The following is an 8406-nucleotide window of genomic DNA, read 5'->3' as shown; positions in this document are numbered from 1 at the left end:
TACTCTCTCCTGCACTCGATATATGATCCACTGTTGATCTGATGGAGGCCCAGTTACCACCAGAAGGTAGCAGACAAACTGGCAGAGAATGGGAGACCTGGCCTTAAGACTCCCTCTGCTGATTTAGCCACCCAGTGGATTTCAGGTGAAACACCAGGAACTCCACCCACTAGGGTGGGCACAGGAAAACATAGGCTCTAGATGGAAAATCCCAATGTACTCATTCAGACCATCCAGCTTGTACCTCAAAATTTGGCTGTGAAAAAAACAGAGGACAAAAGTTTTCAATGTCATCACAACCCTAAAACAACGCATTGTAAAAAAAAAAAAACTAAAAAGAAAAAATTAAGTTGTCAACTCACAGTATTTTAGTTATTAATGTCTATAGCATTTGGATTAGTTATTTCATTGCCTATCACAATATTTTGTGGTTTTAAGTCACACACACAAAATCAAGCCCAGACTCTGCTATTGCTTTTTATTGAACTCTCCAATGCTTTCAGTTCAATTCAATTTTATTTATATAGTGTCAAATCACAACAACAGTTGCCACAAGGTGCTTTATATTGTAAGGTAAAGATCTTACAATAACTACAAAGAAAACAAGAAAACCCCTAACAATCATATGACCGCGATGAGCAAGCACTTGTTGATAGTGGAAAGGAAAAACTCCCTTTTAACAGGAAGAAACCTCCAGCAGAACCGGACTTAGAGAGGGGGGGTGATTGATGGGGGGTGACATTGCAAAGACACACTGTGGAAGACGGGCGAGATATTAATAATATTATGATTAAATGCAGAGAGGTCTATTAACACATAGTGAGTGAAAAGGTGACTGAAGAAGAAACACTAGTGCATCATGGGAATCCCCCAGCAGCCTAGACCTATTGCAGGATAACTAAGAGAGTATTCAGGGTCACCTGCTCCAACCCTAACTATATGCTTTATCAAAAAGGACAATTTTAAGCCTACTCTGTTAGGGGGCCTGGATTGTTGACCCAGTGGTTTTGTGTTTTTGGTTTTTTGATTTGGTTTATTATATTTTTAGTTTTCTTTGTCTATTGGGTTATAGGGTTATTCTGAGTTTGGGTTCTCTGTGTGGTTTATGTTACAGTTTTAGTCTTTTGGCTTCTGTCTGTGTTCCTTAGTTGCTGTCTCCCCTGTCTGCTGTATCCCCTTGTCAAGTTCGCATCTGTTTCCTGTTTTACTTTGAAGTCCGTGTCTCAGGTTACTGTGTCGGTTTATGCATCCCCTCTCTCATTAGCCCTGATTTGCCCCAGCAGTGTTTTCCCTTCTGTCTCTCATTCACTAATTGCTCCCTCTGTGTATTTAAGCCCTGTGTTTAAAAAAGGCCTTTCAGGTGTTTTTAGGACATCCTGATAATAATGAATTATAGTAGTCCAGCTTTTGTGAATGGTGGCGTACTTAAAGTTTCTTAAACAGGTTAGCACAATGGAAACATTCTGTCTTTAATACATTTTACCCTCCAGTGTGAAAGACCAGACTCTACCTGCAAAACTAGTCATTTTGTCTTCTGTGACATCAAATGATCAGACCTTTAGAAAAAGAACAATCTGTAGTATGAATTTCAAACCTACATGTTGTTAATAGAGCAGCTGCATGCCCAATCATTTCACATATTGATATGGATTATTTCTTATAGCTTCATTTGAGTCATCAGTGGAACATCCCTTGGACCAAAGGTGAAAACTGCATATTTGCTTTTATTTTTATTTGCGAAATTTCAGCTTGATTTTATACAGCCGAAGGGACCAAATTACAACATATCTTTTTCCATCCTCTCTCTCGACACACAAACAGTTTGGGGATGTTGTTCACAAATTTGAATGTCAATTTCTGAGATCTTTGCCTGACAAAGTTTTTTTTTTTTTTTTAAACAGATGACCTAAACAAATCAGCACACTCAATTTTCACAAATTCTGTTGTTTTCCTTTGGAATTTCAATATTTACCTCTGTTCTTTGAACTTCTATTCTTTATTAAATGATTTGATTGAATTACTTGCAGCTAGTCTTAACAGTATTGCTGATACCTGAAATGAGGAATCACAAGTAGAAATGACCTCATTTTATGTGGAACTACGTAGACACAATCCAAAACTGGTCACTTTTTAAAATTATTTTATTATGAGCACCACGAATACTATTTTACTCACATCACTTATATTTGGAGCAGCCCAGAAACTGGCATGCAAGAATTATAATGGGGTATTAAGGATGTGGAAAATGTTGTTCACCTGGCTGTTGATGTGAACTGAAATCACAACCTGAAAACTTCTCAAAGAATCTGGTTCTGGCTTCATAAATATCCCCAAAGTATGAGTAACACGTGCAGAGCAGAAAGCTGGGCAACATAGGATTGACAAGTAATTTCTCAAACACTGCAGAACACCCTTCAGTCACCCTTCATGCAGTCATCTCATTTTCATTTCCACTACACTGAGAAGTTTTATGGCAAACCTGCATTGTTTGACTTATGTCTATTTTTTTTTAAAACAAAATCTGAATTATATAAAAAGCTATTTTAAGTAGCCGTTATCTAGACTGTTAGCCTGTCACGGCTGCCGAGGCGAGCCGTGTGGAGTTGGAAGAAGGACCCAAGATGCAGGCAGTGGATGAGATACCGGTGGTTTTATTTACAGAGGTGTAGTGGCAAACAAACAGTGGGGCATAACAAATAACTAAATACACCTAAACTGGGAGAACTAAAAATAACAGACCTGGGAGCATATGACAACGGGATGAAAAGCAGACGAGGAACAGGACACCGTGGAACACAGGGTAACAGACTGACACGGAGTTACACAGACAAACCGGCAACAGGCAGGAGAACACACAGGGCTTAAATACACACACCAGTAATCAGGGGATGAGAGACAGGAGGGCAACACAGCTGGGAGGAATCTGAGCTGACGGGACAGGGGAAAAGTAAACTGAGCACACTCACATACGACACAGACCTTCACAATAAAACAGGAAGCACACGCCAGACAGAGACAGACTCGTAAACAGGCATGATGACGTCATGGACAAACAGAGGGACATACGGGCAGAGAAGACTAAGCACAGGCAACCTAAACCAAACATAAGGGCAAGATAACAAAACCTAAACCAGACATAATCATCATCAACATCATCATCAGATAACTAAAGAATCAGAATATAATTGTAATCAAAACAGTATCACCAGAGAATAACTAATCCATAATGCAAAATAAACCAAAACATAAGAAACTCAAAATACTGGGTCGACCCGACCCAGGACCGTGACATAGCCAGTGTAATGCAAAAGTGTCCAGCCTTTTTAAATTGCTATCTGTAAATGGCTGACAGTGGTGTTATTGTGTCTGAAACTTTATGCCCTGGTCATGTCGGTTTGGAGCTTAAAATATTTTCATCCTTAAAAGGTCAGGTTGACTCTTGACCTAAAAAGGTTAAGCAGCACTGCTTGAAAGTTTTGCACACTCATGCCTGTGTAATGATCATCACCAGGAGCAGCTTGCCAAACAACACTAATTTAAAAATAGAAAGAGACCAAAACAAGCAGCATACTCTGCATCCATGGCTGTCAGCACAGTTTTGTCGTACCCTGTGTGCCAGGGACATGGATGGATTTAATGACTGCAATCCACTTCAAAGCACTAGTTTCCCCCTCGGCTGGTGAGAGAGCCTACCCCCATCTGTTTTCTGGCTTGAGTCTATTGGACACAGACTGAGCAGCAGACAGTGTGGATCTGTCAAATGAACTCTGAAGCTCAACTTGTCTCTATAAAGTTTATGCACAGCAGCTATGACAGGAACATGTGCTTGCCCTAGTTTCACCTTTTTTTCCTCAAGTGATATGGAGGTTTGGTTGTTTGTTGGTCTTTTTAATTAAAGATATTCCGGTCATACAGATTTGTTGTATTTAATATTTAAGGAGTAATAAATATGCATACCTATTTAAGTCAATAATATACTGTATGTTGCCATCCTGTGCTGTGTTAAGTCTGTGCTGTAGCTTTAGCATAGCTTTAGCATGCAGCTTTCCCAAAATATAACTACACGTAAATACTATGCTGCATAAAGTGTATTGATTAGCACCAGCATTGATTATTATGGCTGTGAAACAACATGTGTAGACTGACGGTGTAGACAGCTCAGCTCAGTTTAACAAGTGACTAACCTAATTGGTTATTGGTCGTTTTAAAGGGAAATGGATAAAGATTGTACGTCCTCACTTACTTGTAACAGGCTGGAGCCCAGAATAATTGTCTGACATGCCGGTTCATCAGTGGTCCGGTCTAACTGAAATAATGCAAAAAAGTCATAATTCGCATCAGAAAAATTCAATTCAATTCAATTTTATTTATATAGTGTCAAATCACAACAGTTGCTTCAGGGCGCTTTATATTGTAAGACCCTACAATAATACAAAGAAAACCGCCTAAAGGGGAAAAACTTCCTTTTAACAGGAAGAAACCTCCAACAGAACCAAGCTCAGGGTGGGGCAGCCATGTACTGCGGGAGGGGGCCGCAGATTAATAATAACTACTGATTCAGTGCAGAGAGGTGTATAAAGACAAAGTGAGTGAAAAAGAAACACCCAATGGATCATGGATTCCTATGACTATACAGCCTAGGACAATTGCAGCGTAACTAAGGGAGGATTCGGGGTCACCTGATCCAGCCTCAATTATAAGCTTTATCAGAGAGGAACATTTCAAGCCTAATTTGAAAAGTGGAGATGGCGTCTGTCTCCCAAAATCAAGCTTTCTTATTAGATTATTTGAATTTCTTTAATATAAGAAAAAGCCCAGTTATATCATTAAATTGCTTTTGTAGAACTTCTAATTGTTTCGGGAGCATTTTCAGTATGAAACCAGAACTCCACCAAGGCTGTTTTCTCTTCTTGCTTTTGTTTGCAGCAGATACAAACATAGATTGTGTGATGGTTTAAAGTTGGGGGGGTGAAAACAAGCCCTTTCAGTGATACCTTTTCTGATCGTAAAAGACTTTCTACACTACCACAAACCCATCTTAAGAATTTCTTTACTTAAAATTGAGCCATTTTTTTATTAGCTGCACCCTACATCAATATAACAATATCTAACGGCGGCCCCCTCGGGCATAAATCTAATCAGAACTTTGCCAATGCAACTTTGCTTTCTTCGTCTTTCATTTCCTTATAAACTCTGCCTGCAGCCTTACATTATGTGTACACGGTGAGAGAAACCTTGTGATAAACACTATGGGCTCTCATATGATGTTTGGTTAAATGTGGTCTGTACAACAGCTCGAGACAAGAAAACGTTTGCTGTTTACCAATGAGGTGATGGAGTTCGCTCTGATAGTCTTTGTACCTAACCCTCTGCACAGGGAATCAATCTTTTCTGGCAGAGTGAACGTCTCATGGATGAAGTGCTGATGTAATGTGTGGAACTGTGCCATGAGTTTAATGCAACCTTCGATGACCCACTGTGGGTGGGGGGGGGGATGACCACTTGTGCCCTTATTTGGCACAGGGAGACTCACATCAGCTAATTAATGCTAATTAATGAGGACAGAAGGGGGAATTTAGGTCACAAGACGATCTGAGAGAAGAGAACAGGGGGGTAATATGTGGCCCTTACCTCAATCAATACATCACAGGGAAGAAAGTGAAAGGCCAAAAGATGGGGTGAATGAGTACAAGCTTCCTGAAAATTACAGTCTCTTAACAGAAAGGCAAGGTTGACAGAGAACAAGAAGAGTCACAGCACTGGTGTGTTGGTGGTGACCTCGTCCTGAGCAGATTACTGTGACAGGTAGTGAGAGATTTGAAGAACCATTTATGGAAAAAATGGGACATTTCTAACGTTAAACAGAGGGAGAGGTTGATTAATAGAAGGTCAAACACTGACATACTCTTCATCTCTCAGATTGCCGCTCCAGCCATCTATTTTCTCCCTCTAGCTTCATTGACTCCCCGTCTTCTTCCCCGTCCTGCACAGTTTTAGAAAACGGGGACAAAAAGGACCTAAACAGGTAAGTGGGTCACACCTTTTGTTGCAGTAGTGAAAGTACATCTGTGACGTGTTAATTCAAAAATAGACTGCCAACAAACAGAAAGGTTCCCTACATACACAGAAGTGTATCAGCAGGCCTTCTGAGACAGAAATAAAGTCTCACACAGTTAATAGAATCCCTAAAATAACCAATGGAATAATAGAAATTTAACTATCCTTTTTTTTTTTCTGAGAAGTGAAATCATTAACTAAACAGCCAACCCTCTGGAGCTGCAGTGTGTATTTGGTATTAGTACATACATCTCATTTTCTTCTTATCGCTCTGTCGTGTACTTGCCTGCAGCAGCGGTCCGCTGATTCTGGCAGATTAAAAAGTAGACCAAAAAAAGGCAAAGTGATAACAAACAACTTCTAAATTGCTGGACTCATCTGAACTCCAAGCTGATGGACCAAGCTTTAGGTCAGGAATATATGTAAGTATTAACTTACATAACACAGCACACGGGTATTTGTTATAAAAGTGCAAAAATTCATGCAAAATAAGATGATAACTTGGTAATCTGTATAGTCATTAGTTGTGAGCCTTTTTAAAATTTATTACTAAAATATGTGCAAATGAAAGACATGAAGAAATGGACAGATCAATAGACCTGACTTTAAAAGGTTTAACTTCCACAAACCATAACTAAAATTCTCATTACTGAGAAGGAGACTTTGTAAAATAAGCAGTGAACATGTCACTCGTTTCTGGATTCTAAGGTCATGGCATGTACAAAAGACGAAAGTTTTAATGTCAGTGACAGGATGTTTGATAAATGAGTAATCAGCTATTAACTGTATTATTCATGAATGTTGTGCTGATTAATCAATTATTTAATTTCAGTTTAAGTTCCAACTATATTTACTGAGCTATAAAACAGTTAATGAAGTATGTTAATTTCTGGGCTCTTCCAAAGCCCACACCACCAATGAATGAACCTGTTGATTGCACAGAGTCCAATACAGTTTATATTTATGTAACCACTATTAGCTTTGGTAAATACACCAATTCTACTAAGTATACTTGCATACAGTTTTTCAAGACTCTTGGCAGTTCCTTCTGAAGCTCTTGGAGAACTCATTACAGTTCATGCCTCTCATGTAACCCCAGATGTGACATCAAGGCACGCGCCATCTGCTGCGAGACTCCTTGTTCTTCTTGTGCCTGAACAATCTGAAGTAAGTTCTTCATGACTGTGGAATATGTTGAGGGTATGTGTCAGATTGGATGGCTCACTGAGGGGATCGAATCATGAATATGGCATTGTTTTTTTTTAATTGAATTTAGGTTTTAATTTTCAGTGTCTAAAAATGCTTGCTGGTAAAACAAAATAGTGTAACAACTGATGATTTTACATCACATTGTAATTCCAGGTTAGTTAGTAATTAGTTGTTATTTATGAAATTCTAGTATAGTTCGTTTGTTTTAAAACCTCCACTTGTTCTCCACTTGTTCTGCTTGTTTTAATCCCCTTTGTTCTGCTGTACCTAAGGGTAATAACTTTTATGTGCTGAAAATGAAACCCTAATTAAACCACAACTCAAAATTTCATGGTAAATGTTGGGATTTCATGATAAGTGTATTATAATATGAAGTGCTACTGAATGTTTTAGTAAAATGTGATCATATGGTCATTACTTCTGCTTCTTCCCTCCACCTCTCATGTTGTAGATGACTTAGATATACTGCTTGGGAAAGGCTGATACAAGCGGTTGCTGCAGGCTGACAGAGCTGTGAACTGGAGGGTGGTGAAGAGAGCTGATTACAGTAGAATGATTTCACCTGAAAGGCTTTATTCTATGATTGCTCCTAAGTTGTATTGTTGCAAAGTGGAAATGTTTAGAAACAACAGCACCTCAGATCTGATAAGGTTACATAGCAGGCTTTCTGAGTGCTGAGACACAATATGCAAAGTGCTAATGCTCTGCTGACTCAGTAACTGCAGAGTTTCAAATCTCCTCTGGCATTAACATCAGCACAAAAACTGTTAACCAGGTGCTTTATGCCATAGGTTTACATGGCTGAGCAGCTACTATAGGTATAATGAGTAGTGCCCAGTACCTTTGTCCATATAATGTAATTTGCTTTCCTATTGAAGTCTGGACAAAGTGTGTAAATATTCAGATATGAGAAGCTTAATATGCAATTTTATTTTAAATATTCACAGAAAACATGGTGAAATGTTACTGAAGCACTCGTGATTCTAACTGTGTCACCATGAACCACTCTCATATGCAGTCCATTATACCTCTTAGATGCCTTCACAATGCTGCAAAATTGGAAACTGCCTTTCTCTCTCTCTCTCTCTCTCTCTCACACACACACACACACACACACACACACACACACACACACACACA

This window comes from Haplochromis burtoni, unplaced genomic scaffold (genome assembly GCF_018398535.1).
Source record: "Haplochromis burtoni strain Fernald_Lab_line unplaced genomic scaffold, NCSU_Asbu1 Contig_118, whole genome shotgun sequence".
In the NCBI taxonomy this organism is placed as follows: domain Eukaryota; kingdom Metazoa; phylum Chordata; class Actinopteri; order Cichliformes; family Cichlidae; genus Haplochromis; species Haplochromis burtoni.
Note: the sequence above shows the minus strand (reverse complement) of the source record.